The sequence below is a fragment of the Gopherus flavomarginatus genome, chromosome 18 (assembly GCF_025201925.1).
Source record: "Gopherus flavomarginatus isolate rGopFla2 chromosome 18, rGopFla2.mat.asm, whole genome shotgun sequence".
Classification (NCBI taxonomy): domain Eukaryota; kingdom Metazoa; phylum Chordata; order Testudines; family Testudinidae; genus Gopherus; species Gopherus flavomarginatus.
Window position 1 is genome coordinate 18,565,973 of NC_066634.1, and position 12,915 is coordinate 18,578,887.

Here is a 12,915-nt window from a genome sequence, read left to right on the forward strand (position 1 = left end):
CCTCGGTGGTTTCCTGTGGCAATGAGTTTCACAGTTTAATTACACGTTGTGTGAAAAATTATTTCCTTGGCGGTTTTGAATGCGCCGCCTTCTAATTCAGTGGAAGGTCTTTGTTCTTGTGTTAGGAGGCAGAAAGAACAGAAGCACCTTCTCCAGGACCTGTCACTGTTTTATAGACGTTTATCTTGTCTCCTCCAAGGTTACAATTTGGGGGTTTGGGGTGGGTTGTTTTTTCTTTTGGTATCTTCATTTGAGAGTTTTCCAGGCCTTGATCATTCTCTGTTCCCCACTAGTTCTGCACTGTCCTCTAAAATGAGATGATCACACAGCGTCCAAATGAGGTTGCGCCACCGAGTTTTGGTAAGATAAATAATGCAGAGAACATTTTAAAGCTGTCCCATTCCTTATGCAAGCCAGAATTAGCTAATGTTCTCAGACCTCTCCCATCTGAGCACCTCCCAGAAATGGGTCAAGCCAGGTGACTGGCATGTTATCAGTGGCAGGAACGACATTTTTAACTTCAGCATCCAGAACCCTGTTTTCGAAAATCACCTTGCAGCATGCAGTTCTGTCTGAGCAGGCTGAGCTGCCTCTGGGAGCCCCCTGCTAGCTGGGTGAGGGTGATGCCAGGGCAGAGGTGCCAGCTGAAGCCATGCCAACCCAGCTTGCTGGTTTGTTGGGTTGGCTCTGCAGGGCTGGCAGGAGTCCAAGGCAGTTCAGTCAGTGGATGTGCCTGCTTGAGGAGACAGGACCTCGTCTGCGGTGAGCAGAGCCATGTTCAGAGTGCCCAAGGGTGAGTAAGAGGTGTGATGTGCCCTGTCCTGGCGTGTGTGTCTGCTCCATTTGGACCATGGGAATTGGCTAAGGGCTGCGCTGCCACTGGTCACTCTCCTTAATTGTCAGGGGGGTTGATTACAGCCATCTGCGGGGCAGATGCATTGGCCTGCTTTAGGGACACTGGCTTGAGCATAAGCCTAATAGTGATGGGTGGAGGGTGACTTCTGAGGAGCTTTTTTGCAGCTGCTGGCCTCTGTTATTTCAGCACCGGATTGCTGCTTGTGAGACGGGCGCACTGCCTGCCCCTGCGTTGCCACTGTGGCCTGAAGCTCCGTGCTCTGACGGCTCTTCGGAGCGCTGCCTGGGAAGGTTGCTCCGCTTTACTCCATACAGGCCTCATTCCCGTCCACGCCCATGCTTGTGTCTCCTGCAAGCCCACTGTTGGCGTTTGGTGCTCAGTGGGCTGCTGAGGGCAGGTGCCTTTGCCAAGGGAGTGTGGAGGAGAGAGCATTGTTTTAGCAGTCGATTCAATTCATAGCCTTGGTGCTGGCATCCAGGTTTTCTGCTGTTATTAAATGAGACCTTATTAAATGAGCAGCTGCTGCTTCCCGTGCATCTCGGACCCCTAGCCAGGCTCCAGGAGTCTAGCGCACGTGCCCAAAAGAACATAAATTGAAACATTCAGAAAATACAGTTCTGCCCCCGCAAGTATCCCTCTGAAGAGCCGGTGTCCCAGTGGGGCTGATCTACGGAGCCATGGAGAATGTGCCATTCACATCGTGCTCAGGGAGGTTGTTTGAAGAGGGAGATGCCATTTCGGGGGTTGGCATGTCAAACACCAACTCACCCCGCATCTGCGGCAGTGAACTGAGCTGGAAAATGAACTAACTTGCAGGGGAAGCCCTTGAGTATCTGCATCGGGGCTCGGAGGGGCTGTCTTGTCCTCAGATGCACCCACAGCAGCAGGCAGGTATGTGCTCATGGTGCTTTTCTCTCAGCCATGCCCAGAAGCTCTACTGCCCCTGAAGAGTGGTGAAGCTAAGCCCTTGCCATCCAAGGGAACATGAGTGCCACAGGACAGGTAGTCTGGGGTGCAGCTGGACCTGTGGCCTCTGCTTTCTGCGGCAGGAATCCTGGCTCGGAAGCTTGTCGATCCATTTTCATTGCCCAAGTGGAGGGACTGGTGTCTTTGCTAATCCCCGGGAAGTTTAGGACTGTTGCTCCTCAGTTAAAGCAGGCCGGGCTACAGAGCTGGAGTGACTTGCTGAAGGCTCTATAAGGAGTCGCTGGTGAAGCTGGACCCAGAGCTCTTGTGCTCTAGAAAACTCTTCCTCTCGCTGCATTTCCTAACAAGAAATAATTGCCAGATTCCCAGCTTTGGCCTATTTGACTCACCCTCCAACCCACAAGCTCCCTGCCTTCACCTGTCAGGCCATGTTGCCCTGCCCCCCTTACCAAATTTAACCCCTCATCCCTCTGTCAGCCTCTGCCTCTGCCCCCCTGTCCCTCTTCATGTGGTCTCCCATGCTGCCGTCCTGTGCTCAGGAATAGCTGCCCATCATGTGCAGTGCTGTGGCCTTAATCTAGAATCCCAGAAATGCTGGTCTGGAGCAGGCCCTGAGAGATCAAATCCAGTCTCCCTCCACTGTGACGACACCTAGACCCTCCCTGACAGGGGTTTGTCCAACATGGTCTTAAAAAACCTCCAGTGACGGGGATTCCCCAGCCTCCCATGGACGTCTTATCTACCCTTAGAGTTAAAAATCTTCTGTAATATCAGACCTAAAGCTCCCTTGTTGAAGCTTAAGCCCCTTACTTCTACCTTCAGTGGACGTGGAGAACAATTGATCTCTGTCCTCTTTGTAACAGCCCTGAACATATTTGAAGACTGTTCTCAGGTCCCCTTTCAGTCCCTTTTCAACACGAAACACACCCAGTTTTTAACCTGTCCTCCCTGCTCAGGTTTTCTAAACCTTTTGTCACTTTTGTTGCCCTCCTCTGGTTTCTCTCCAGTTTGTTGACATCTTTCTTGAACTGGTGCATAGAACTGGACCCAGTCCTCCAGTTGAGGCCCACCAGTGCCTAGCACAGTGTTTCTCAAATACTGCCATCAGGGGCTCTTCTTGCAGTCACAGCTGTGATAGGCTACACCCCTCGGCCCCCCGCCAGGGTACCTGACATCCTGGAGTACTACTGACCCTGCCTGTGCCACCCTCCTGGGCTCCCTTACGCTGTCCTGCTGAGCCAGGCCCTCAAGCCTTCTCCAGAACACACACAGGTAGGGACACCCCCAGGTGCAGAAAGAAACACTGACATCAGCTCTGCACGGAAAGACTCAGCTAGGGGATTGCCCGGCACTCGAGTGCACATCCCCTCTAGGGTGCAATCCCCAAATTGTATTGTCTTGCACTGCACAGGGAACTGTACATTGTAAGCCCCTGAAAAATACCACCTCCCTAGTAATAAAGTAATAATTGGAGATATACCAATCTCCTAGAACTGGAAGCGACCTCAAAAGGTCATTGAGTCCAGCCCCCTGCCTTCACTAGCAGGACCAAGTACTGATTTTTGCCCCCGATTCCTAAGTGGCCCCCTCAAGGATTGAACTCATAACCCTGGGTTTAGCAGGCCAATGCTCAAACCACTGAGCTATCCCTCCCTCGGTGCAGAGGAAGACATGCATAGCTTTTTGCCCCCTCCCCTCCATTACGAATTCCACAAACTGATTTTAGAGAAAACAAAAACTTGTATTATCCACAAAGGATAGATCTGAAGGGATTATAAGGGATAGCAAACAGATCAAAGCAGATTCCTGAAACAAACATGCAAACTCAGCCTAATACACTAAAGAAACTGGTCGCAAGTAGTAATTTCTCACTCTAAATGTTGTTTTAGGCATTTCTTCTGCAGGCCAGACACCTTTTCGAGCCTGGGCTCATCTCTTCTCTCCCCTCTCCCCTTTGTCTTGTTTCTTAGATGTTTCCAGCAGTCATTCTGGTCAGGGATTCAGTGAAGAATGAACCCTGATTATCTTACTCCCCTGCCTTAAATAGGGTTTTCATAGAGCAGGAATCCTTTGCCTTTCAGTATCAGAGGCGGGGTAGCCATGTTAGTCTGTATTCACAAAAACAACGAGGAGTCTGGTGGCACCTTAAAGACTAACAGATTTATTTGGGCATAAGCTTCCGTGGGTAAAAAACCCACTTCTTCAGATGCATGGAGTGAAAATTACAGACGCAGGCATTATTATACATGAAGAGAAGGGAGTTACCTCACAAGTGGAGAGCCAGTGTTGACAAGGCCAGTTTAGTTAGGGTGGATGCGGCCCACTCCCAATAACTAATGAGATGTCAATACCAAGAGAGGGAAAATTGCTTTTGTAATGAGCCAGCCACTCCCAGTCCCTATCCAAGCCCAAATTAATGGTGTTAAGTTTGCAAATGAATTGTAACTCAGCAGTTTCTCTCTGAAGTCTGTTGTTGAAGGTATTTTGTTGAAGAATGGCTACTTTTAAATCTGTTATAGAATGTCCAGAGCGATTGAAATGATCTCCTACTGGCGCTTGTGTGTTACCATTCCTGATGTCTGATCTGTGTCCATTTATCCTTTTACGTAGAGACTGTCCGATTTGGCCAGTGTACATGGTAGAGGGGCATTGCAGGCACATGATGGCATATATCACATTAGTAGATGTGCAGGTGCATAAGCCTCTGATGATATGGCTGGTGTGGTTGGGTCCTCTGGTGTCACTAAAGTAGATGTGGGGACAGACCGAGAAGGCAACGGGGCTTGTTACAGGGTTTGGTTCCTGTCTCTTAATGTTTCTGTGGTGTGGTGTGTAGTTGCTTCAGATTTGGAGGCTGTCTGTAAGTGAGGATTGGCCTGCCTCCCAAGGTCTGTGAGAGTTGGGGGGCAGCAATGCACCTCTGCCAGGTACATTGGCCAAACCGGACAGTCTCTACAGAAAAGAATAAATGGGCATAAATCAGACATCAGGAATAGTAACACACAAAAGCCAGCAAGAGAACACTTCAATCTCCCTGGCCACTCAATAACAGATTTAAAAGTAGCCATTCTTCAAAAAAATAAACCAAGCCCTGTCAAATGTGCTGCCTTCTCCAAAGTGTGCCTGGTTTCAGCAAAGTATTTAATTAGCCTCCACAAATTTCTGTTCCTTGCTTGCAGATTATAGTGATCTCAGCCCAAGAAGCTCTGGAATGTGATTCCTTCTGAGGACGTGCTCAGTTGAGACACAATGACATTGACTTGGTGTGCAGCAGAATGTAGTAAGAAAAGCATGGAATGGATTTCATTAACACGACTGAGCTGCTTGTGAATGGTTTTGTGGCTACACATATTGGTGATGTCTTTCTCTGAATGTCACTGTCATTGGCAGTGGAAGTCACTATATTTGTCACTGGTCACTGACACTTATTTTCTCGCTACTGAAACTCAAAAGTCACTAAAGCGAGTGACAAAGTAGCTAAATTGGCAACATGGGGACCCACCTCCCCAACCAGCAGGGGGTCTTCATGTCCGAGTTCCCCATTGGTGGAGCTGAGATTGAAAGAGCTGGAGGACCATGAGAGACAAGCAGCATGAACTGGTGATGGCAGAGCTGAGAGGCAGAAGGACCCTTGCCGGGTGAGTGGGAGATGGGCCCAGGCTGGCCAAACCCCCAGGGAACCCTGATATAAAATTGTTGCCCCAGTTTAAGGAAGGGGAGGATATAGACACCTACCTCACTGCCTTTGAGCAGGACTGCAATCTGAACCAGACTGACCCTGCAACAGGCTCTGGCATCTCACCCCCTTACTGGGCCCCAAGGCCATAGCCAGATCGATGGAAGCAGGGGACTATGAACTGTTCAAAAAAGCCCTGAAGCTCAAGTTTGAGCTGACCCCTGAGACGTACAGGAAAAGGTTCCAGAGCTTGCAGAAGGCCCAGTGGTTGACCTACCTGGAACTGGCAACCCAGACAGGGGAATGCATCCGCTAGTGGGGCTTGGGGCCGGGACCCTGACCAGGGAGGATGGATTTGAGCTGATGGGGCTGGAACGACTACATGAGCACAGTCCCCTGACCTGAGACTGTGGCTGGTGGACAAGAAGCCGAAGGACCAGCAGAGCGCAGGGTGGCTGGCTGATGAGTGTAGACGGCAGGTCAGGATATAGAATGGGTTCCCAGAAGCTGCAGAAGGGGGGTCACCAAGAATCCCCCACAAGGAGGACTTGGATAAACTCTTCCTGAGGGAGACAGCCAGTACTAGAGCTGACCGACTGCCCCTAGGGGACCAATGGGACCTGAGGTGTAATTACTGTAGGCAGAGGGGTCACAGATGGGTCCAATGCCAAAAACTCCGGGACAAGATGAGTGAGCCAAGCCCTCATCGAAGGGTTAAGTGGGTGGGGGCCCAACCCGAAGAGGGACAGGCTTCCCAGGCAGGTGCGGCTGGCAGTTGAGCAATGGCCCTAGAGGGAGGAGTCTCAGGCCAGCTCCTCGAGGAGGCTTGATGCTCCAGTTTCAAGGCTCTCAGACCTACAGGGTGGGTGCAGGGCAGCTCCTGAGGAGCATGTGCTTCATTCTCCTGAAGGTGTATGGGAAGAAGATCCAGGGGTACTGGGACTCGGGCGCTGAGGTGACACTGGCCTGGCCCAAGGTGGTGGCCCTGGACCAGTTGGGGCCCTACACCTACCTGACCCTGATGGGCATGTGTGGGCCCCAATTAACATACCTATGGCGAGGGTACATCTGAAATGAGGGGCCGAGGGTGCACCATCATTGTCACTCAAAGTGCTGATGGGGAGTCACCTGGAGGATTGGCCAGGTGGACCCCAAAGTGCCCTAGTCATTAACCAGAGCCAGCTAGAGTCACTCTGCCAGGACACTGGGGAGGGTACCCTGCAGGGGGCGTGGGGCCCTACCGCAGCAGGAAGGGAGCCACCATAAGAATGGTCGTACCGGGTCAGACCAAAGGTCCATCTCGCCCAGTATCTGTCTACCAACAGTGGCAAATGCCAGGTGCCCCAGAGGGAGTGGACCTAACAGGCAATGATCAAGTGATCTCTCTCCTGCCACCCATCTCCATCCTCTGACAAACAGAGGCTAGGGACACCATTCCTTACCCATCCTGGCTAATAGCTATTTATGGACTTCACCACCATGAATTTATCCAGTTCTCTTTTAAACGCTGTTATAGTCCAGCCTTCACAACCTCCTCAGGTAAGGAGTTCCACAGGTTGACTGTGCTGCGTGAAGAAGAACTTCCTTTTATTTGTTTTAAACCTACTGCCTATTAATTTAATTTGGTGACCCCTAGTTCTTGTATTATGGGAACCAGTAAATAACTTTTCCTTATCCACTTTCTCCACATCACTCATGATTTTATATACCTCTATCATATCCCCTCTTAGTCTCCTCTTTTCCAAGCTGAAGAGTCCTAGCCTCTTTAATCTTTCCTCATGTGGGATCCTCTCCAAACCCTTAATCATCTTAGTTGCCCTTTTCTGAACCTTTTCTAGTGCCAGTATATCTTTTTTGAGGTCAGGAGACCACATCTGTACACAGTATTCGAGTTGTGGGCGTACCATGGATTTGTATAAGGGCAATAATATATTCTCATTCTTATTCTCTATCCCCTTTTTAATGATTCCTAACATCCTGTTTGCTTTTTTGACCGCCTCTGCACACTGCATGGACATCTTCAGAGAACTGTCCACAATGACTCCAAGATCTTTTTCCTGATTAGTTGTAGCTAAATTAGCCCCCATCGTATTGTATGTATAGTTGGGGTTATTTTTTCCAATGTGCATTACTTTACATTTATCCACATTAAATTTCATTTGCGATTTTGTGGCCCAATCACTTAGTTTTGTGAGATATTTTTGAAGTTCTTCAGTCTGCTTTGGTCTTAACTATCCTGAGCAGTTTAGTATCCACCAAGGACAGGGCTTGGTGGAACTGTGACCCCAGTCCCAGCCAGTGAGAGGGAGCAGGTTCCTATTCCTTCCCCAGCTGTTGAATTCCAGGCCAAGTTGCAGAAAAAGATCCCTTCTTAGAGACGCTGAGGGAACTTGCTGGCCACAGCTGCCGAAGCCCCTTGGGAAGGCTGCAGGGAAAGATTCCGGTGGAAGAAGGGATTTCTGTACCAGCAATGGGCTCCCCCAGGGACTGTGGAACTGTGGGGGATCAGGAGGCAGCTGGTGGTCCCCGAGATGTGCCACTGCAGGCTGCTGTACCTAGCCCACAATGTCCCTTTCTTGGAACACCAGAGAATCCTGTGCACCAGGCAGAGGCTGTTACAGAACTTTTACTGGCCTGGAGTCTTTGGTGCAGTCCAGCAGTACCGCAGGTCCTGCAACCCCTGCCAGAGGGTGGGGAAGGTCTGGGACAAGGGTAAAGCAGCCTTAAGACCCCTGCCCATCATAGAAGAGCCTTTTCAGAACGTGGCCATGGACATAGTGGGTCCCCTGAGCAAGGCGACCTGGTGAGGGAAGAAATACGTTCTGGTGGAGGTAGATTTCGCTACTCACTATCCTGAGGCAGTGACCTTGTTCTCTATCGAGGCAGACACTGTAGCAGACGTGCTGCTGATCGTTTTCAGCAGAGGGGGGTTCCCCATGGAGATCCTCTTAGACCAGGGGTCCAATTTCATGTCAACCCTGCTCCAGTGCTTGTGGGAGAAGTGTGGGGTTTGACACACCTGAGCCTTGGCCTATCACCCTCATTCCAATGGGGTGGTGGAGAAGTTTATTGGGACCCTGAAGATGATGCTGAAGACATTTATGAACTAACACTGACAGGACTGGTACAAGTATTTATCCCACCTCCTGTTCGTGTACAGGGAAGTGTCCTGAGAATCTATAGGGTTCTCCCCTTTTGAGTTGCTGTATGGGAGGAGAGTGAGGGGACCCGTGCTGAGAGATGAATGGGATGGGAAGGGCTCCGCCAATGGAAAATCAGTGGTGGAATATGTACTGAATTTTCAGGAAAAGCTTGCTGAATTCATGGGCTTGGCCAGGGAGAATCTCGCCTGGGCCCAAGGGTGGCAGATGATTTGGTATGACCGCACAGTGCATGCTCACTCCTATGACACCGGAGACCAGGTGATGGTTCTCAGTCCTGTGAGAAAAAACAATCTACAAGCTGCCTGGGATGGACCCTTTAAGATCATCAAGCAGCTGAATGAGGTGAGCTATGTGGTGGAACTCTCACAGCCACTGATTGTACCATGTCAGCAGGATGAAGCCATACTTTGACAGGGAGAATTTGGTACTGGTCATGTGTGGCCAGTGGGAGGAGAAGGGGATGATCCCCTGGTGGATCTATTCCCTGAGACAAGCGCTGGCCTCCCAATGGAATCAGTTCCTCTCTCTGACCAGTTAACCCCTGCCCAGCAGGCAGAGATCAGAGAGGTGTTGCAATCCTATTAGCGGCTGTTTTCCAACAGGCCTGAGCTCACTAGCTGAGCTGTCCACTGAGTGGAGACAGGAGCCCACCTTCCCATCAGGTGTTTTCCATTCAGAGTCATGGGGAAAACTGCCCAGGACCTGGAGACAGAGGTCAAGGATATGCTGGCTTTAGGGGTGATCCAGCAGTTCAACAGCCCACGGGCCTTGTGGACTACCGGAAGCTCAATGCAATCATTATGTTCGATGCCTACCCCATGCTTAGACCTGACGAGTTCCTAGATAAGCTGTGTGTGTGCGTGTGCTCATTACCTCGCTACTATGGATCTCACCAAGGCCTACTGGCAAGTGTCGATGGATCCAGATGCCAGGCTGAAATCTGCTTTTATCACCCCTCTGGGGCTCTGAATTCCTGGTCCTGCCTTCGGGCCTCAAGGGGGTACCTGCCACCTTCCAGCGCCTGGTGGATCAATTACTCAAGAGGATGGACAATTTTGCCCTGATGTTAATTGACGATATCTGTGTTTTTAGCCAGACCTCAGAGGAACATGTGTCCCAGGTTAAACAACTGCTGAACCAGCTCCAGGATGCAAGATTGACTGACTGTATAAGCTGGGAACTGCAAAGTGGGGATGGCAGAGGTATTGTACCTGGGCCACAAGGTGGGGAGCAGCTGCCTAAAGACAGAGCCAAACAAGGTGGAGGTGACCAGACATTGGCCTCTGCCCCAGACTAAGAAACCTTTATTGGGGTGGCAGGGCGCTACCGGAGGTTTGTGCCTGACATTAGCTCCATTGCCACTCCCATCACAGAGTTATGGAAGACGGGTAAGTCAGACAAGGTAGTCTGGACTGAGCAGTGCCAGAGGGTTCTCCGTGCTCTGAAAGAGGCTCTGGTCAGGGGCCCAGTGCTGGTAAACCCAGACTTTGATAGGCCCTTTATGGTGTTCGCCGACACCTCAGACATGGGGCAGGGTGCAGTGCTGACGCAGGTTGACGAGAAGGGGGAGAAACACCCCATTGGGTACCTGAGCAAGAAATTGCCCCCCTATGAACAGAACAATGGGGCCATAGAGAAGGAATGCCTGGCCATGGTGTGGGCCCTTAAAAAGCTGCAGCCGTATCTATTTGGGACGTGCTTTACTCACCCCTGATGTGGCTACACTTGATGAAAGGGGCCAATGCCAAGCTCCTGAGGTGGAGTCTGCTCCTTTAGGATTACAATATGGAGGTGGTCCGTGTTAAGGGAGTGCCAACATTATAGCTGATGCCTTGTCATGCAGAGGGGGGCCTGAACTTCCCCAAGTCACTGGCTAAAGTGATCATGCTCAGTTTGGTCTCAGAGGGAGGAGAGATGTGATGAAGTGGAATTTTTCCCCTTATGTTGCATGTGAGTCTTACTGCCCTGTATTAATACTTTGTGTGCCTCAGTTTCCCTGTGTACTGCACCAATGCCAAGGTGGTGGGAATTGGGTGTGTGACTTTTTCTGAGGCCCTTGGGGCAGGTGAGGCTGCCCAGCTGCCTGCATGTAGGGGTTGGCCTATTCCCTTGGTAACCTGAGACCCAGGAGGGGGACGTGACCTGGTGACACTTTGCCTGGGAAGCAGGACCAAGCCCAGTGGGGAAGCAACCGACATGTTGAAGGCCAGCAGCGGGGCCCAGGGCAGTCTGCTGTGGGGGACTCGAGGAGGGGGAAGTCCACGGCATCTGGCTCAGGGTTCCCCCAAGATGGAGTTGGTTGAAACTGTGCTAACAAGCTCTGTTCTATGCTGTATTCCTGTCGACTAATACACCTTCTGTTTTACAATGCCAGCTGAGAGTCATTGCTGACCGCAGCATTGGGGTGCAGGGCCCTTAGGTTTTCCCAGGAGCCCCACACAGGTGGACTCGTTGCAGGAAACGCACAGTGAACGTGGGTGCTGAATGCTCAGAGGTCAGACACAGGAAAGCCGTGTAGGCTTCTTGCCCTGGCAACAGTGCAAGTGCCCAAGGAGGCATGCTACCCCAGAGTCCTGACTAGCTTCAGACAGAGCAGTTCCAGAGCATCGCCCGGTGACTCCATGACAGAGGGTTGGGTGGAGAGAATGAGGCAGCAGGATGGGTGGAGAGGATAGGGTGAAGGAGGAGAGAGTCGGGACAGAGGGCTCTAGGGAGCATAGAGCAGTGTGTCCCAGAGGAGAGCCCAGGGAATGGACAGGGGATCTCAGAAACCATTGAGGTGGGTGAGGATTCCTGTGATTCTGTAACACAGGGAAGCAGGGTGCTTCCACGTAGGGAAGGGGCTGAGATTAGCTCCTTTCCAGCAGAAGGTAACATGCCTTCAGGCACAAGGGCAGGAGAGGTGTTGTCAGTGATTAAGGAAACTGTCCCAGGTGTTAGCTGGCAGATTTTTGCAACTGAACCCTTCCTAAGGAGCACAGAGAACTGTGTCTTAGGAGGGGGCCCTGAGGAGGAAACTGGGGAAGGAATAGTGGGGGTACAGGATTGTCTCCTCACTAGTCATTTGGGGCAGGATGCCCAGGACACTCGGAGGATGGCTGGGTCAGCATCTGTGCACCCAGGCACTCAGCCTGTGACTCAGGTTTTGAGAAGAAACTGTGTACCTGACCTCCTGGAGGGGAGCAATCACACCGCTGACTTCTCAGGGACAGAGAAAGGAGTGGCGGAGGGTACCCAGTCCAGGTCCCAATTTTTCAGGATGCTAGTTCTGACAAGTTTTTGGAAAGTAACTGAGTCTCTTTAAACCAAGATGCAACTCCAATGCCTGTGATAACAGAGGAGCTCGGACCAGGAAATTGCCAGGTGGTAGTTTGCCAGAATACAGATGGTCCAACGGCCAGAGAGGGGGGTGTTTTCCTCAGGCAAGTGAGACACAGAAAGCAGTTATGGGAAAGCTGCTGGGAAAGGTGCCCTCAGAGGGCTGTGATTTGTGCTCTCTGGGCTAGTTGTGTTTACCCTGGGTGTGTTAGCAGATCACCAGTCCAGATAACACCAGAGGGGAACCTCACAACCAGCTGTGATGACTCTCTCTCTCTGGGACAGGATCCAGGCCCTGCTCCTGTAACAGCCAAGGATACAAGTTTGAATTCAGGGAACCAATCGGCTGAGACAAACAGTCAATGTGAATGCAAATAACCTGGCTGGCACGGGGGGAGGAGTTGCTAAGCTCAGCTGCCCTGCCTGTCTGTAACCAGGGCCCTGGAGCTGAGTGGGACAGAGAGATGCTCCCCACTCCCCTGAACACGGGGGAGATGGCTCATGCTGGCTCTGATGCTGTGAGCAAAGCAGCAGGCTTGCTGCCTGCCCTCACTGGGGCAGCAGGGGTGAAGCTGAGTCTGGGGGGATCGGAGACCCCAGCTCAGTGTGGGGAACCACAGTCAGGGCGGGATGGCTGCCAGCTAGGGCTGCCTTGTCCAGAGGTGCAAGAGGCCCCAGGGCAGGGGGAGCAGCTAAAAGGGTGCTGCTGGTGACAGAGACGCCTGGTCAGAGGATGGCCAAGGTCAAGATGGGGGCTCTTCACCAAGAGAGCCCAAATCCCAGTGCTCCAGTCTGGAGGGCTGTGACTGCAGGCAGTGAGAGGGAACTGGTTTCACTTCCCTCTCCAGCTGCTGAATTCCAGGCTGAGCTGCAGAAGGATCCCTCCTTAGAGAAGCTGAGAAACTTGCTGGCTACAGCATGGGGAAGGCTGCAGCAGGGAAAGTTTCCTGTACTAGGATTGGGATCCCCCAGGG

The 12,915-nt window shown here is 51.6% G+C and overlaps 1 long non-coding RNA gene across 1 annotated transcript; it reads left to right on the plus strand.

The window, feature by feature from the left end:
* Positions 1-671: 671 nt before the first annotated feature.
* On the plus strand, positions 672-12,527 carry LOC127036737 (uncharacterized). Its single transcript, XR_007770213.1, has 4 exons — positions 672-1,747; positions 4,963-5,425; positions 8,905-8,965; positions 9,716-12,527. It is a non-coding gene; the product is annotated as an uncharacterized LOC127036737 (long non-coding RNA).
* Positions 12,528-12,915: the final 388 nt, after the last annotated feature.